The sequence below is a fragment of the Pleurodeles waltl genome, chromosome 1_1, assembly GCF_031143425.1.
Source record: "Pleurodeles waltl isolate 20211129_DDA chromosome 1_1, aPleWal1.hap1.20221129, whole genome shotgun sequence".
In the NCBI taxonomy this organism is placed as follows: Eukaryota; Metazoa; Chordata; class Amphibia; order Caudata; family Salamandridae; genus Pleurodeles; species Pleurodeles waltl.
Window position 1 is genome coordinate 780,797,085 of NC_090436.1, and position 18,061 is coordinate 780,815,145.

Genomic DNA, 18,061 nt, shown 5'->3' on the forward strand with positions numbered 1-18,061 from the left:
GCACCGGAATGTGGCCTTCAGGAGGCCGAACGTCCTCTCAATAATACGCCTAGTTCGCCCATGTGCCTCATTGTAGCGGTCCTCTGCCCTTGTCCTGGCATTCCTCACTGGGGTCAGTAGCCATGAGAGGTTGGGGTAACCAGAGTCACCTGCAAATGTCGAGGAATAACTGTTAGACACTACACACTAACCCTTAGGGACTACCCCATACCCAGACACCTACTCATACTGTGTGGGGACCTTGGGCTCACCTATTAGCCACACCCGGTGCCTCTGGAGTTGGCCCATCACATAAGGAATACTGCTATTCCTCAAAATGTAGGCGTCATGCACAAAGCCAGGATACTTGATCATTTCTGCAGGTGGGGGCAAATGCCACATGTGTACCAACAATGATGTTGGGGATATGTCCAGGGCATAAAAGTCAGCCTTCACTGTGGGCAAGTCCTCCACCTCGGGGAACACGATGTAGCTGCACATGTGTTTCAGCAGGGCAGACAACACTCTGGTTAACACGTTAGAAAACACTGGCTGAGACATCCCTGATGCCATGGCCACTGTTGTTTCAAAGGAACCATTTGCCAGGAAATGGAGCACTGACAGGACCTGCACTAGAGGGGGGATTCCTGTGGGATGGCGGATAGATGACATCAGGTCTGGCTCCAATTGGGCACACAGGTCTTGGATTGTGGGCACGGTCAAGCCTGTAGGTGATTGTGATGTGTCTGTCTTCCATTGTCGACAGGTCCACCAGGTGTCTGTACACCGGAGGATGCTGCCATCTTATCATCTGCCCAAGCAGTTGTGGCCTTTGGTGGAGAACAGTGAGAAGAGGGTCATGTACTACATAGGTTGCACAAGTGTGTCTGCAGTAATGTGAGTAAATCAGTGTGTGGCGTAGTTAGTCCGTATATGTGCCAAAATGTGCTGTGACGCAGTTAGGTGCCATGCCATGTGCCCCACTGAAATGGCAGCTGCCTGACTTGTGAGGCGGGACAAGGGGAAATGAGGTAACTGCGCTGGCATTGTGCTGCGTTGCGGTAGGCGGTTGAAGACCGCTTCATAATTCAGCTTTGGTTATCATTGGGCCCTATGGGTTCCAGGAGCCAATGGCGATGTGCGCCGGCGGTGACGGTACGCACCGGCGCGGATGTGCATGCATCGCCGCAGACGTGACCGCCATTGTCTAGCTGTTCACTTACTTGATACATAACCTTCAACAGGAGAGGACCCACACTGTAAGTGCTGCTGTGACCTCAGTCTGGAAGCGACAATGGCTTGAGTGTCTGGGGAAAGGGCCCCTGCCTTCACCGCGGAGGAGTTGGACAAACTGTGCGGCTGGGTGAGTAATGTCCTTTCCTCCTGTACCTTTTCTCTAGGTCAGCGCGCACCAGAAGAAGGGTATTTGGCGTGCCATCGCCAAGGAAGTGCGGACCCTCGGGTATATCATAGACGGAGCACCCACTGCCGTAAGAGATGGGAGGACCTGCGCTGCTGGAGTAAGAAGATGGCGGAGGCCCAGCTGGGGCTGGCCTCCCAACGTGGAAAGGGTGCCCTTCGCACCATGACCTCCCTGATGTTCTGCATCCTGGCCGTGGCCTATCTGGAGTTGGATGGGCACTTGAGACCATCACAGCAGCCACAAGGGGGTGAGTACAGTGTCATAAAGCTGACTCTGCATGCTTTACGAAGTGTCTGGGTGGGGGATGTGGGCTGTGGATTCTCCTAGGCCAGGGCGAACATGGCAGTGTAGGTCCCTTGTTGGGCCTGCTCTGAGGCACTCCAACCCCAATATTTTTTAGTGAGCATCTACTACTGGGCAGGCTCCTGTGGGTTCCAGGTGTTCAGCAAATGGCGTTAGGCATTGCACCCCATTGTCTGGTGACTTTCCTACTAACTGGTAGTGCATGGCCTAGTGCATAGGGATGCTCCCTGTGTGTTGTGTCCACCAACGGTTGTGGTGTTGCTGGCATTGACCTTGTGCATCCTCTGTCTTTCCCTCCTTCTTGTTTTATCACCCTGTCCTTGTGTGCATTAGCATCATCTGGCAGAGCAGCAGAGGCACCGGCAATAGAGGGAGCTGCATCCCACATGGCCCAGGAGGGTGAATCCACAGAGGGTGAAGGCACCAGTGGGACGGAGAGCGAGGGCAGCTCCACAACGGGGACAGGAGGGAATACCAGCAACAGCAACTCCTCCTCTGATGGAAGCTCCCTGGCCGTGGCAGACACCTCTGTGCCCACCCCAACAATAGGTACAGCCGCCAACCCCCCCACAAGCACTGCCCTCCCAGCAGCCTCTCAGAGTGTTTCCTGTGCCTGCTCACCCAGGAGAGTGGGCATCTCCTTCGCCCCAGGGACCTCAGGCCCTGCCCCAGTCAGCCCTGCTGCCCTCAGTGAGGAGGCTATTGACCTCCTGAGATCCCTCACTGTTGGGCAGTCAACCATTCTGAATGCTATCCAGGGTGTCGAGAAGTATTTGCAGCAAGCAAATGCATACCTGGAGGGCATTCATTCTGGCGTGGCGGCCCAACATAGAGCATTTCAGGCTCTGGCCTCAGCACTGATGGCAGCCATTGCCCCTGTGTCCCGCCTCCCCCCTCCAACTTCCACTACCCAGACCTAATCCCCTCTACTTCATGATATCCCAAGCACACCATCAGACCAGCATGCACACACATCAAAACACAAAAGTGGCTCAGGAAAACATAAGCACCACACATCCGACAGGCATACATCATCAGCCACTGCCTCCATTACCAGCACGCCCATCACTACACACCGCTCATGTGCAATTACCACCCCCACTAGCATTCAGATGTCCCCTGTGTCCTCTCCAAGTGAGTCTGTGAGCCCTCCTCCCAAAGTGCACAAACGCAGGCACACACCTACTTAACAGCCATCCACCTCACAACAGCCTCCAGCCCATGCACCTTCACCCAAACTCAGCAGACATACACCTCCTACAACCACTACCTCTTCCACCACTCCCACACCCCCTCCATCTTCCCATCCCAGTGTGTCTAAAAAACGTTTCCTAGCTAACATTAACCTCTTCCCTACACCTCCCCCGTCCTTCCCCTAGGGCCAGGATGTCCAAATCCCAGCCCAGCACCTCAGCAACAAAATCTGCATCCGCTGTGGTCCTTGCTAGTCCAGTACGTTCTAGGGGGGCACCCGTCAGAGCTGCCAGTGTGCCACCGACAGAAAAGAAGGACCACCCTATTCCACCATCTGCAAAGGTCCAAAGGGGTTGGCTTTCAGCAGGGGACAGTCACACCACCCACCCAGCAAGACCTCGCCCAAACACCGAGTGGACAGTGCCAAGGTCCCTGCAGCGACTGTCAAGATGGGGAAGGGCCACAAGCCAAAGGGCACGTCACCTCAGGGCACGATGTCTCCTGATGAGGGGCTGGTGACCACCATATCATCGGGTATGGCAGCCACATGCACCACAGTCACCACCGCTGCTCCGATCGCCACCTGCACCGCCACCTGCACCACTGCTGACACAACGTCAGGCTGCAGCATACTCCCCAAGGATCATCCAACCGAGGCTGCCGGAGACGGTATGGTGTCTCCATCCACCACAACAGTCACTTGCACCACGGCCAGCACTGGCAACATTTCCGCTGCAGCCACCGCCACCTGCACCACCATCAGCACCGCCACGTGCACAGCCGACGCCACTCTGTCAGACGTCAGCCCCGTCCCCAGTGGGCAGCCATCAGAGTCTGCAGGTGACGTCCTGGACCCTGGACATGCCCCTTGAGATACCACCTCTAGCACTGACACGAACCAGCAATTGGCAGCCTAAGTCACCGCAGGATAGAGTGTGGCTCTGCTTCCATGGAGTATCATGCTACCTGTTCCAGGTACATCGCGTGGCTAAGACACCCAGGTGAGAGGATGTCAACTGCCACACCCCCGGTGCAGCATCACTGGGCAAAAAGCCCCCTCCAGAATCAGTGGAGAAATGCATCCACTCACCCAGTCCTTGGCAGGATGAAACGCTCTGGGAACAAAGCCCCCTCCAGAACCAGTGCAGAAATGCATCCACTCACCCAGTCCTTGGCAGGATGAAGCACTCTGGGCACAAAGCCCCCTCCAGAACCAGTGGAGAAATGCATCCACTCACCCAGTCCTTGGCAGGATGAAGCACTCTGGACAGAAAGCCCCCTCCAGAGCATGTGGGCAAACCACCCACTTGAGAGACTGTGGCTTTGCACTCCCCAGGACCAAGCAGTGGGCAGTGCACTCACTTGAGAGACTGTAGCTTTGCACTCCCCAGGACCAAGCAGTGGGCATGGAGCCCCCTCGAGGAGCAGTGGCGTCGTACCATCATACAGCTGAGGTGCCCCCCCTCCCATTCCCCCTGAGGTGCCTGATTTTTTTTGACCTCATGCCCCTGCAGTGTTCTCTCCATTTTGAGGCAGGTGTCATGTGTGGGCTTCGCCCATGCCTTTTGGGACCACTGGTCCATGGACATTTCATGGGACAGTGTACGGACTTGTGTACTTGATGTAAATATTTGTGTATACTGATTATTTGCTGTTCTCTTGATCTATCTGATTGCTCCAATATAAGACCAGTTAAACTCATTTTGTTTTGTCCTTGCGTTCTTCCAAGGGGTGACGGGGTGTATCTGTGATGTTATTCGATATGTGTGTGTGTATGTTGTTGTGGGTGGGGGTGTTGCGTGTCGCATGGGTGTGTCACTCTCTTTTCCCTCCTCCCCTCCCATGTGTGCTAGGTGCCGTACTCACCGTCGTCATCGCCGCTGCCTTCTTTCCACTTCATGGTGTATTAATAGATACAGAAACATGGGTAGGATCTTCAATTCGGGGTCCATGGTGTCCTAGTTCTTCCTTGGGTGTTGAAAGGTGAGTGGTTTCCCTTCTGTGTACTGTTTCCACCGTGCTTTTGATGGCGTTGGTACCGCCCCGGAAAAGCTGGGGGATTGGTGCCTTGTAATAGTGTGGGCGGTATATTGTCTTCCGCCTGTCTGTTGGCGGTTACCGCTGCGGTGTTTGTTGCTACCGCTGTGGCCATCGGAGTGTTAAAGTGGCTGTCTGTGTTGGCGGTTTCCGCCATGGTCGTTACCCCATTTTTGTTACTGCCGGCCTGTTGGTGGTATTACCACCACTTTAACACTGACCATCAGGGTTGTAATGAGGGCCTTAGTCTTCTACATCGAATAATTGTAATTGTATTTATATAAAGCTTAATACCCCTGATGAGGCGTTGAATCACTTTTTGGCAAGTAACACGCTACTCCAGAACCCAAAAAGAACTAGTGGTGGATTAGTATATGGTAACATGAGCTCATTTGAGCGGTGGATATGCCAGTCTGTTAGTTTTATTGAACAGGATAATGGAGGGATAGAAGAGGGAAGAGTCTAGAGCATGTTATTTGGGAGATTATAGTGATAAAATGAGGTTTGGGATGAGTAAAAGGAGAGATAGAGGAGGGATACATGAGGGAAGAGTTTAGAAAGGGTTGTTTGGAGATCATAGTAATAAAATGAGGTTTAGAGTGATCAAAGGAGGGATAGAGGAGGGAAGAGTCTAGAAAGGGTTATTTTGGACCTCATAGTAGTAGAATGAGGTTTGGGATGAATCAGAGAGTGGAGGTAGAGGATATACTGAGAGAGGTATAGGGCGAGACATAGAGTAGTGCATTGGAGAGAGTGAAAGGTTTTTTTCTCACCTACAGTAGGAGTAAAGTAATTAATATATAGATACATAAGTACACAGAGAGGGTATACATGTATGAGGAACATCATATATTGAGATTTAAAGCTGTATTTTATGAACTCAGACTTTCAAGTGTTGCTGTATTTTAATCTAATTGATATGTGTATTTTTATGACTTTTTATATTTTCCTAAATATGTCAAATAGTGATGCACCTGTAGATACAATAGTGGTGATGATAACATTTACATATTTTGATATCTAAATAAAAACAAAGACCCATAAGCATATAATCAAATAACGTATAAGAAAACTGTGCAGTAGCCTATATACATGTTTAGTAAAGAATAACATATATATAAAATGTCACTTATAGATAGTTTTAGATAGGACATAGTTTCCACAGGAAGAGAGTTTTTTGTTTTGCCAAACACTTTGGCGCCGCTTGATGAATCTTCACAATATTTTCAAAAGCAATACAACAGTCAGTTCAGCTGCTATCTTGAAAGTTGGCTGAGAAAAAGGGGGGGGTCCCAAAACGTGTTTTCCCCATTCATTTTTCCATAGGGTCTTTAGACACAATTACAGCCCAAACTGCTTAACAGAATTACACCAGATTTGGCAGAATGATAGATCCTGTTCCGCAAATTGTGCTCTTTGTGATTTTTTATAAATCGATTCAGTAGTTTTGGAGATATTAGAGTATATAAAATATAGGAAAAAAATAAAATATCTAGGGATGCAGTTCGTCTGCGGATCCAGCTGTCCCTGTGCTGATATTTGACTTGACTGCCAACATTTGAACAAAGAAGCATTAGCAGCCATTTTGGAACTCGGTTTCAGCCAAGTCCCACAAAAAAAGTTTAAAAAAAGAAAGTGGGCCACGGTAGGGTCACTCTGAACCCCAAGCCTTGATCTAGAGGTCTCTCACAGAGAGACAAAAGCATTTTTGTTAAAAAATTACAAATCTCAGAAAGATCTGCGGATCCAGATCCAAGGATTTTCAGTGTTTTTTTTTAAAGGGTGATCTTCCTTCCTTTTTAAAATTTTGTCCTAGGTGGGCCTGGCACTGGGTCTTTAAAAGGAAGGGAGGCGCACTGGGCCCTCTCCTAGGGCTTATATTAGTCCCAGGCACCACCGCTTCTCCCGGTGATGATGTAAAAATATTTGGGGGGATGGGGTTCTCTGCCACCCCGGGCCACGGAGACCACCACCTCCCTGGGGCAAAATATTTATAAAAGTTTATTTGTAATAGGGAAGGCCCATATGGCCTCCCCCATGGCCCCGGTGACTGCGACCTTTCCAGGGGAATTTATTGCAATTAGGAATTAAAGGGGGTTCATGCAGCCCCCCTGCAGCCCCAGGGACCACTACCTCCGAGGCTTCAAATAAAATAATGGAGGTGTCCGGCACAGACCCCCAGGAACCATTACCTCCCCACGGCTAACTTTAACTTTGGAGGAGGACACATGGCCCCCCTTGTGGAGCCAAAAATGGCCCGGGGGACCGGCACCCCTCAGGGCCGGCTCCTGCTGTATCCCGGGGTGACCACCACAGCTGTTTACTCTGACATGGCAGGAGCTTTAACAGCTCCGGCTAAGTCAGATCAACTACACTGCATCCAGTAGATGAGAGCTGTCAAAGTACTCCTGCCTGCTGGAAACAGAAGTAAAGGTTTCATCCCTTTCCCTGCCCGCAGACATGCAGGCAGGGACAGAGATGAAACGATTGCTTTTGCACACATGGAGTTGCATGTGTAGCAGCTCTCTGTGTACAATAGCAATGTCGGCTCCCGCAGGAGGCAGGAAGCTGTCTGGGACCCCGGGGCCTTGAGGCTCCCCCGCTGTTTTATTGCACAATGGGTGCCCTGGGGGGCACCCAAGAGACATAGCCAGGCCCCAGGGATTGGGTCCCTGGGGATGAAATCGGCCAGGGGAGGGGGGCCACGTGGCCCTTGCCCCTGTTGAATGAAGGCCCCCCTACTCCATTTCCTCATGGTCAGGCCCTGGGGAATGGGGTCCCTGGGGCTGAAACCAGCCTGGAGGGATGCAGGGCTCACAGCCCCACTCCCATAGAGTCCAGGATTCTCCATTTAAATTGCTAAAAGTATGCAAATGTGCAAATTGCCTGGCAACTGCGCTACCTTGGCCCTGGCCTGTCCACTTTAGTAGTATGCAAAGGTCTTTTTGCCTTTTGCTAGGATGATGTATAGCTTACAGAGAGGCCCCCTAATGCATTTCCCACTGGTTTTGGCGGCATGTTCTTGATTCTGAGGAATATGAGGACTTGTCCACAATATAAAGAAGCACTTACTTCATATAGATAAGAGGAAGGAGCCTGGCTTGGTGGAGATTTACGTCTTTGTAGTCTTGTTGGCCTCTCTATAGGAGGATTTATGTTATCACAGAATTCTAGAGAAAGACGCAACTGGAACAATCATGTTGCCAAAATGCACACAAGGTCACTGGTGACATTTCTTAGTGCTACTTTACACAGCTGTAGCATTACACAGCTGTAGTGTAGAATACGTACTGGACATTTACGCAAGGAAGCAGAAATAACTCCACTTAGGTAGATATTTGTGCAAAGCTCTGGACTCTTGTTGGATATAAAGGGCAGGTGAGGTTCCTTTGTGGCCAAGTCATGCACATAACTACTGACACACCCACACAGGCACTCACACACCCACTCACAGAGACACTCACTCTGATATTCATGCACCCACTCACAGATCTACTCAAAGATTCATGTACCCACTCACAGACTCACTCAGACCCTCACACATCCATTCCCAGACTCACTCAGGCACTCATGCACCAACTCATAGACCCTCTCAGACACTCACACACCTACCTACTCACAGACTCACTCAGACAGTCATGCATCCACTCGGAGGCCCACTCAAAGACTCATGCACCCAATCACAGACCCACTCAGAGACCCATGCACCCACTGACAGGCCCACTGAAGTACTCATGCACAGACCTCCGGATCCACTCAGAGACCTATGTATTCGGGGTTGGGTGGTTATAGAGGGTCAGCCGCAGGGCCTTGCCAAAGGCTATGTGTAGTGCGGGGCTGGGTGGTTTTAGGTGGTTGGCTGCAAGCCAGGCCCTGCAGCCAACCCCTGCTGTGCACGGCCAAGGTCTGTGTGCGGAGGTGTTTGGATTTAAAAAAATCATAAAAATACACTGAAAAAAACAAACGGTACATGGATGTTATAGTTAAGAAATAGAATTTAAAAATCCTAGAAATTCATTTAAAATAGCAAAAGGTTACAAGGACGTTATAGTTAGTTTCTGAATTTACTCGCACAAAACCGTAGAAATTCAGAAGTTATAGTTAGAGTTATTTCAAGTAACTCTAAATCATGCCCTAACTTAAATGTAACTTGTGCCCTTGCCATGCACTGATAATTACCCCAGACATTCGTGACAACTTTTATAACGTCAATAAAAATATGAATGAAACAGTAGCAGTCACATTTTTTAAGGAAAAACTGTGCTTGACGGGGTCACAGGTTATAGTTACCTTAGGGTGCGAGTTATAGTTATTTGAAATACCTCTAACTATATTTCGCTCCCTCGCCATGAGCTGCTAATTACTCCAGATATTACAGCACTCATGACAACTTTCATAACATCAATAAAAATATCAATTAAGCAGTAGCAGTCATATATCTATACATTTAAAAAACAGAATTATTAGACATATTTGCACAAAGAAATACACATATCTAGATACATATAATCACATTCTAAATGTTTACATAAACAGGGAAATGCTGTACCGTAGTGTTTGAGTATGGTAGTTATGTAAGAAAGAAACACCTTTTGAGTAGCCTTCCTGAGATATGATGGTTATCCGTATACCTTTTATTTGGGAGTAACAACTTCCATAGTTTGGCTGCTTCAACAGGGAAATATGTACCACCTATTTTTTTCCCTTGCACTGTGGGATTTTGAGGCGATCTTGCCAATCTTGAGCCGAGGTTCCTTTGTTGAATGTATTTGGTGATTATATTCCTGATAAAAAGCAGTCCTGTTCCATGTATTGCTTTGTGGGTAGTACAATGCAGCTTGAGCGTGGATCTTTTGCCAACCGGTACCTATTGTGGGCCCCCAAGGCAGGGGAGATGTGGGCTTGTGACTTTACATGTAGGAGTATTCCGGCAGCAGAGTTCTGAATCAATAATGCCTTTTCATAGTTGATAAAGAAGATCTGTGGCAGAGGCCATTGGCGTAATCCAGTTTAGACAGTACAAGAGAGGTAGTTGCCTTGACCTTGTGTCGCAATCCCACGTGGTGGAAGATGGGTCACACAGTTTTCATAGTAATGGAGCTTGAGCTTGTTAATTTGTTCACTTGAGTGTTCATTGGTAGCTTGGAGTGGTTGTTCCAAGGTTTCTTACTTCCTCAGACACTTTAGGAGATGGTCCTCGATTGTCAGGTCAGGCATAGAGTGGGTCATCATTTTTCCAATTGCCTCATGTAGGTATTTCAGTTTTGGAGGAATTCTGTTGGAGATCGCTCCATGTCATCCACTGACTAACGGCTGTGAGACAACTGAAGATTTTTGTATTTCCAATATCTTTGGGGCTTTCCAGTTTAAGAAGTATTTGTGTGTCATCTGCATAGTTAGAGCATGTGAGCTTAAATTCATCGATCATTGTCGGTAATGACTTCATGTAGATGTTGAAAAGAATGTGTGAGATGCTAGAGCCTGAAGGGACCCTGCTTTTGTGATCTAGGGTTTGGATGAGAAAGGGGGAGTATAGATTACATTTATTCTGTTTTGAAGGTAGGATGTGATCCAGTTGAGAACAGTCCCCTCTACGCTGGCTTTGTAGACTATTTGTATTACAGTATCATGGTCAACTGTGTGGAAGAAAGCTGAGAGGTCCAAGAGAAGTGGTGCAGGGACCCCATTCCGGTTTACTGTATTTTTAAGGTCATCCCCGATGGCGATGAGTGCAGATTCCGTGCTTCTTCCTGGATGGAATCCTGTTTGGTAGTCTGAAATTATGGAGTTATCTTCAATAATGAACTGTGACATTTGGGCGATCGCTGTACTTCCTATCAGTTTGCCAAGGAAAATTCCATTTGTAATTGGTCTGTAGTTATTGAGGTCATGTGGGTCCAGGTTAATTTTCTTTGATAATGGACATATGTATGCCTTTTTTAGGTATTCAGGAAAGATTCCCATAGTTAGAGATTTATTGATAGTCCTTCTTACTGGTGTGGCAGCCGAGGTAATTAAAATAATGTTTTAGAAGATCTGTGGTGGACGAGGGTCAGAAGCATAACCAGTTGGTCTGCTTGCTTTGACCAGATCCATAAATTCACTTTGTGATCTTTGTTTGACGAAATGCAGAGGCTGGGTTTGCCTACTCTTGGAGGGGATTTTGGGAAGTAGATTGGTGCAGGTTGTTTTCAATGTTTTAAATAGTAGTCCAATGTGTCTGTTTTGCAGGGGTGTGGAGATCTTTAAATGATCTACTTGTCCATGGGACAAAATGAAACCAAAATATATACGTCCTTTAAGACCATCAACATGCCCAACCTATTCCCAAATCAATTATGTGGGCAGACACATTATTAAAACTGACCAGCAGTTTCAATGACTTTCACAAATGTTAAAGAACTTGACTTAGTTGCTAAGAAAAGTGATAGTCTCCTTATCTACTAAAATACAATAATGTTCTTTAATAACTGGCTTTAGGTACAGCAGTTTGGATATACTAGTCCAAAAGGCAAGTAAAGCATATTTGCACATCCAGCCATGTTGGTTGTATGTTAGAATATCAACTACAGAAAATATTGCCAACATTTTGAGGACCAAAATATGGAGTCTGGAGTTAAGAATAGTAAACCTTTACTTACCAATTACCTTCTAGATATTTCAGTCCTCAATAGTTTGTATATAATATTCTGGTGGCACGATATTCTGAAGTCAATATCAGTATTGTAGTAACAAAGAAATGGATCAATAATTCTGTGCAGTAGGCGAGGTGCTGTCTATCATGAGACGACAGGCCCGATTCCATCCTAGTTGGTTCTTTCCCTTTCATCTTGCCTTACTGACTTACCCACTGCACATGCACACAACTCAACTGCAATGACACACACTCCCTAGACAGACAAACACACCCACTGCACACTCAAATTACCCCATTGCATATACACATATCTGCACTACAGAGGCACACATCCCGACATCGACAGATAGGTCACTTACTGCACAGCCACACAACCCCATGCAGAAACGTGCCCCTAGAGATACGCCCCTAGGTGCAGGCATAAACACACCCACTATAGAAAGATCCAAGCACCTCCTATTGACAGGCACAACCTCTCACCCCTCCTCCAGGGTAGACTGAGACATACTCTTGTACAGGCACACAACTTCTGTGTAGACACACACCCACTGCAGACACACTTGCCCTGCACAGACATACATATATCCAAATAAGGTCCAATGAGATTAACTGAGTATCTATTTATTTTGTGTGATAACCCTAAAAGTCTAGTATGGGTTTGAGCCTCCTTGGCCCACGTTGGACACCCCCAGTATCTTTGGCTGTTTAAGGATCTCTGTTCTTTTACATGTGATGTTCTAAACTTCACAAGTCCACCAAGCACAGAATAAATGGCATTAATCAACAAAATTGAAGTTTCTGAGCTTAGTTGCTTTAATTTTTGAAAGTACTGCATTTTTAACTCTCGCAACTTAATTCCTTTAATGTGGAAAATATTCTGGTAATGCTGATCTCTTGACAGGAGTCAGGGCCTGGCTCAAGCAAACAGAACCACCTTCACTGCTGTTTTGAGGAGATGGTACAGTGATTCAGATTTCAAGGTGATGTACAACATTGACCGACTTGGACTGTACACACACCATACCATAGGACTAAAGAGAGAACTTGAAACTGTGTAGCTACTGCATATTGTGGGACACACAGCAGACTAAATGGAGCATGGAGAGTGTTATCTGTTTGCAATGATGGGCTACTTGGGGCATGCCTGATAATTCTAAGCACAACTGATGTCACCGTAATCAGGTGCCTACTATTGTTATAACAACACCAGCTCTGTACAAGTGCAATTTGGGCAAATACAGAACTGAGTACAAACTTACTGTCAGTATGTATATACTTATACACATGCCCTCCTAGAAAGCTGCAGCTAGTTGATGTAGCTAAAGATAGTACTCACATTCACAAGTACTTTGTAGCACTAGGTGGGCTGGGGAGAGGGGGTTCCACCTTGCTCCCCAGAGGGTTGAGCTTGGGTATGTTTTATGACGGAGTTGCAAAAATGCCAGAATGTTTTCCAGAACCCTTGTTCTGTACAGCCTATTTTTCACAGAAAGAGCGACAAATGCAGTGAACCTCTGGCAGCTTACACCAGTTTAAACAGTTGCAGGACCACGGCAGAGCAGAAGAAATCACAGTTTTAAAGTTACAGGTCAAAACACTCTTACAGTATAGTTCAGCTCTGTTGGCCCAAATCAGCATTATAAGTTTTAGTCAGCTTCCTGCACATTTATGGCCCTGCACTCATATATACATTATCAGCTCTCTAAAAGGAACCAAAATGTGTTTCTAAGGAGACTTTTTTTTACTGACACTTCTCCCTCTCATTTAATTCGCAAACAACCTTGGGCTCCTGCCAGACACTCGAGCACTGGAATGCATCGTAAATAAATGATCTTTCCCTGTTAAGGCCCAGAACGTCAAATTCATGCAATGGGTGAAAATAAAGTGAGGGAAGGGCCTGAGAGGATTATTGAAAGGGTCTCCGGCTTGCACATTTCCCATGCTAAGCCTTCAAGTGTTTCTGCTTTGCCCCTGTTTACTTTGTTTTAATGTCTAGTTGTTTGTTGGACAAAATAGATATTAAATCTGTCAAACTCAATATGTCTCGGGCAATATGAATTCTCCAGCCCTGGGTTTAGTTTTGTAATGATTTGCTAGTTTGTCAGTGAATTCTTGAATAATGGGAGGAGTTCATTCTGTGCACTTAGGTTTATGAAATTCAGTGAGAACTCCATAAAAATCTTTATTTGCACATTTCTTATTTTAAATTTTGTCTGAATAGTACATTTTTAGCTTTTTTGATTGTTGATTTGTGCATTCTGTTAAGTTTCTGTGGGTGATGTTTAGCCTTTTCTTTGAGACAGGTGCATTACAGCTTTCTAATTTGTTGTTTTATCTCTTTTATTTCTGTATTTCTCAAGGGTGCTTATTTTCTTTTGTCCTGTTTTATTTGTCTTAGTGGTATTAGGATATCAAAAACTTCATGTAGCCACTCTTAATGCTTTTTAACATAATTTAATGTGTCTAGACCTGTTTTGGGGGTTAGTTGTGCTTCCAATTAATCAAAATTGAGTTTGTTCCTTATTCAATAGGGAGATGCATGTAAGGTGGTATTAGGGGTATTGCTTTGTGGTGTTTTAAGTTCGAAAGCTAGCAAATGATGGTCTGACCATGCCACTGGAGTAATCCTTTGCAAGGTAACTAGTTCTGGACTCGCAAAAATGACATCTAGGATGTATCCCACGGTGTGTGTGGGTTCATGGACGATCTGATGTAGGTTCACTGTGTTTAGGCCAGTGATGATAGTTTGTGGATAGGGCCTATTGAGGTTGTCAAACCAAATGTTTAAGTCACCAAAAATGCATAGGTTGGAGTATAGTGTTATGAGGTTTGAAACTATGTCTAGAAATGTGCCTGAGAATGTTGCTTTTGTAGGTGGCGATCTATGAAAGAGAAGAAAGTTACAGGAGGAAGTTGGTGTAGGGTTGCATCTGTTGATGAGGGCCACACAACCTTTTTGGAAACATTGGTGAGATTTATTGTTTGCTTGAATATAACAGCTAGTCCTCCTCCTCTTTTGCCTATATGATTTTGTATGATAGTTGGATATCCTGTAGGAACAGCTTCAAGCAATACTAGAGCCATGTCATCTCCAAACCATGATGTAATTATTAAGAGTAAGTCAGGTTGTCTGTCAGTGAATAGCTCTTAGATGTGGTGCTTGTTTTTTAGAGCGTGATCAAGCATTTATTAGTAGGCAGTGGATTATCCTTTACAGGCCTTGGCATGGTATCGGGGGAAACTAGGAGAGACATTTCAACAGGCACAGGTAACAAAAAACAACAGTTTTGACAATTTAAATTGCACAGAAACCAAATGTTTAATTTAATCATTCCCAGGTATAGGAAAAAACTGTTTTAGGTTTCAAGAATACACAGCACAAGTCTGTGTTCTTATTTGCATCCTTGTCGTTTTGCTCACCGGGCTGTTTAAGGCACAGAGAAGCTGGGGCTATAAAATGGAGGTGACTTTCCTGTGGTTCCCTCTACAAACTTTAAGGGCCAGTGCACATGTGAGAGGAAGACTCAAGGTTGCTTGGAACCTAGAGTGTCAATTAGAATAGTACAGGATGGTGGGCAGTGGGCAAGGAGCTGCTCCTCAAGTCAGAGTCCCCTTGGATACAGACAGGCTAAATCCACACTTTGCAGGTCCTGTACAACCCTGCAGAAAAGACCCAAATCTAAAGCCACTATACTGCTCTTTGCACACATAAATCACTTTTTCTAGCCAAAACACGAGCGCTACTTACACTTTCCAAACACAATTTAAACCAAAAAATAGATTTAAAAGTCTCTGCAACACATGCTGCTTAGCCTCTGAGATAAAGGTTGCCTTTTTACTTTTTAAAAATAGGGGGGTGGAGATTACCCTTTACAGGCCTAGGCACAGTACAGCAGTACAGCAGAAAACTAGGAGAGAAATTTAAATGGTCACCTGGAGCAAAAAAACGCAGTTTTAAAAGTACAAATTTCACAGAAACCAAGAGTTCAATTTAACAGTTATTGGCAGAGGAAAAAGCAGTCTTAAAGTGTCACGCAAACACAGCACAAGTCTGTGTTCTTACCACTTTCTTTGTCTTTTTGCTCACTGCGCTGTTTAGGTCACAGAGAAGCTGGTGCTAGAAAATGGAGGTGGCTGACTTAGGGTTCCCGCCACAAACTTTAAGGGCCTGTGCAGGTGTGAAAGGAGAGCTTGGGGTTGCTTGGGAGCTAGAGGGCCATTCAGGAAAGCAAAGGCTGGTGGGCAGTAATCAGGGAGTTCCTCCTGAGGTCATAATCTCTTTGGATGTAGACAGGTGCAATCCACACTTTGCAGGTCCTGTTCAACCTCTGCAGGTAAGGCCCTAATCTAAAGCCACTAAAAATACTGTTTTTTGGTTACTTAAACAAATCACATTTCAAGCCAAAAACAAGTGCTACTTACACTTTCCAAACAAGGTTTAAACCATAAAGTAATCATTCTTTTAAATACCCTCTGCTTAGCCTCTGAGATCATTTGCCTTTTTTCCTCTTAAAAACTCGGGGTTGGGGGTTGGATTACACTTTTCAAGTCTTGGCATAGTAGAGGGGAAAACTAGGAAAGAAATTCAAACAGTCACAGGCAGCACAAAACAGCAGTTTGAAAAGTACAAATTGCACAGAAATCAAGACCTAAATGTAAACAGTCACAGCAAGAGAAAAAAGCAGCTTTAAAGTTTCAAGAATATGCAGCACAACTTTGTGTAATTACCATCTACTTGGTCTATTTGCTCACTGAGCTATTTCGGGCACTTAGAAGCTGGCACTACAAAATGGAGGTGGCTCTTTTGGGATTCACTCCATAAACTTTAAGGGCCTGTGCAGTTGTAAGAGGAGAGCTCAGAGTTGCATGGGAGTGAGAGGGCCAATCACAAAAGCACAGACTGATGGGCAGGGGCAAGGAAATGCTCTTCAAATCAGAATCTTCTTGGATACAAAAAGGCTCAATCCACACTTTGCAGGTCCGGTTCAACCATGTAGGAAAGACCCGAATCTGAAACCACTAAAATATTACTTTTTTGCACACTTAAAATCACTTTTTCTAGCCCAAAATACGTGCTACTCAAACTTTCCAAACACAGTTTAAACAATAAGGTAGATTAAAAAGTCTTGTAAACACACTCTGCTTAGACTCTGAGATAAAGTTTTCCTTTTTACCTTTTAAAAACCCAGGGTGTCGGGGCGTATTACCCTTTACACTTTTCAAGTCTTGGCACAGTTCAGCGGAAAACTAGAAGAGAATTTTAAACTGTCATGGGCAAAAACAAACAGCAGTTTTAAAAGTACAAATTGCACATGGACCAAGAGTTCAATATAAACAGTCATGGGTAGAGGAAAAAGCAGTTTTAAAGTTTCAAGAATACATAGCAAAGGTTTGTGTTTTACCACTTTCTTTGTCTTTATGCTCACTGGACATGTTTAAGGCACAGCGATGCTCGGGCTACAAAATGGAGGTGACTGTCTTAGGGTTCCCACCGCAAACTTTAAGGGCCTGTGCAGGTGTTAGAGGAGAGCTCAGGCTTTCTTGGGAGCTAGAGGGCCAATCAGGAAAGCATAGGCTGGTGGGCAGGGAGCCGCTCCTCAAGTCATAATCTCTTTGGATACAGACAGGTGCAATCCACACTTTGCAGGTCATGTTCAATCCTGCAGTTAAGACCCAAATCTAAAGCCACTAAAAGTACTGCTTTTTGCGTACTTAAACAAATCACTTTCTCTAGCACAAAACGAGTGCTACATACTCTTGGCAAATACAGTTTAAACTATAAAGCAGGTTAAGCAGTCTCTTAAAGTCACTCTGCTTAGCCTCTGAGATATAGTTTGTCTTTTGACCTTTCAGATACACAGGGGGAGTGGGGGTTGTGGATTACACTTTACAGGCCTTGTCACAGTACAAATGAAAACGTGAAGAAAAATGTAAACAGTAACGGGTATCAAAAAACAGCAGTTTCAAATGAACAAATTGCATAAAAAGCCAAGAACTCAATTTAAACGAGTAGAGGAAAAATCTGCTTCAAAGTTTCAAGAATACACAGCACAAATTTGTGTTCTTACTATCTTCTTTGTCTATTTGCTCACTGCGCTGTTTAGGGTAGAGAGAAGCTGGTACTACAGAATGGAGGTGGCCATCTTGGGATTCCCTACACAAATTTTAAGGGCCTGTGCAGGTGTGAGAGGAGGGCTCAGGATTGCGTGGGAGCTAGAATCCATGTATGGAAGAATGAGGTATTCCTAAACCTTATGAAAGGACCTCTCCATGATGGTAGTCCATCCACGTGTTACAGTGTAAGCTACCCAATTCAAGATGAAGTTGCATCTTTTCATGTGATATCAGTTCCTGTCTGAACCATGTAGAAAGGAGGCATTAGCAAGTGATGGATGCATTGCAACACACTTGTTCTCTTATTTTTGTCACTTTAATCTTCCACTATCCTTCCCTATTTTTTCCTCAATGTGGCTATAATTCCCTTTGCC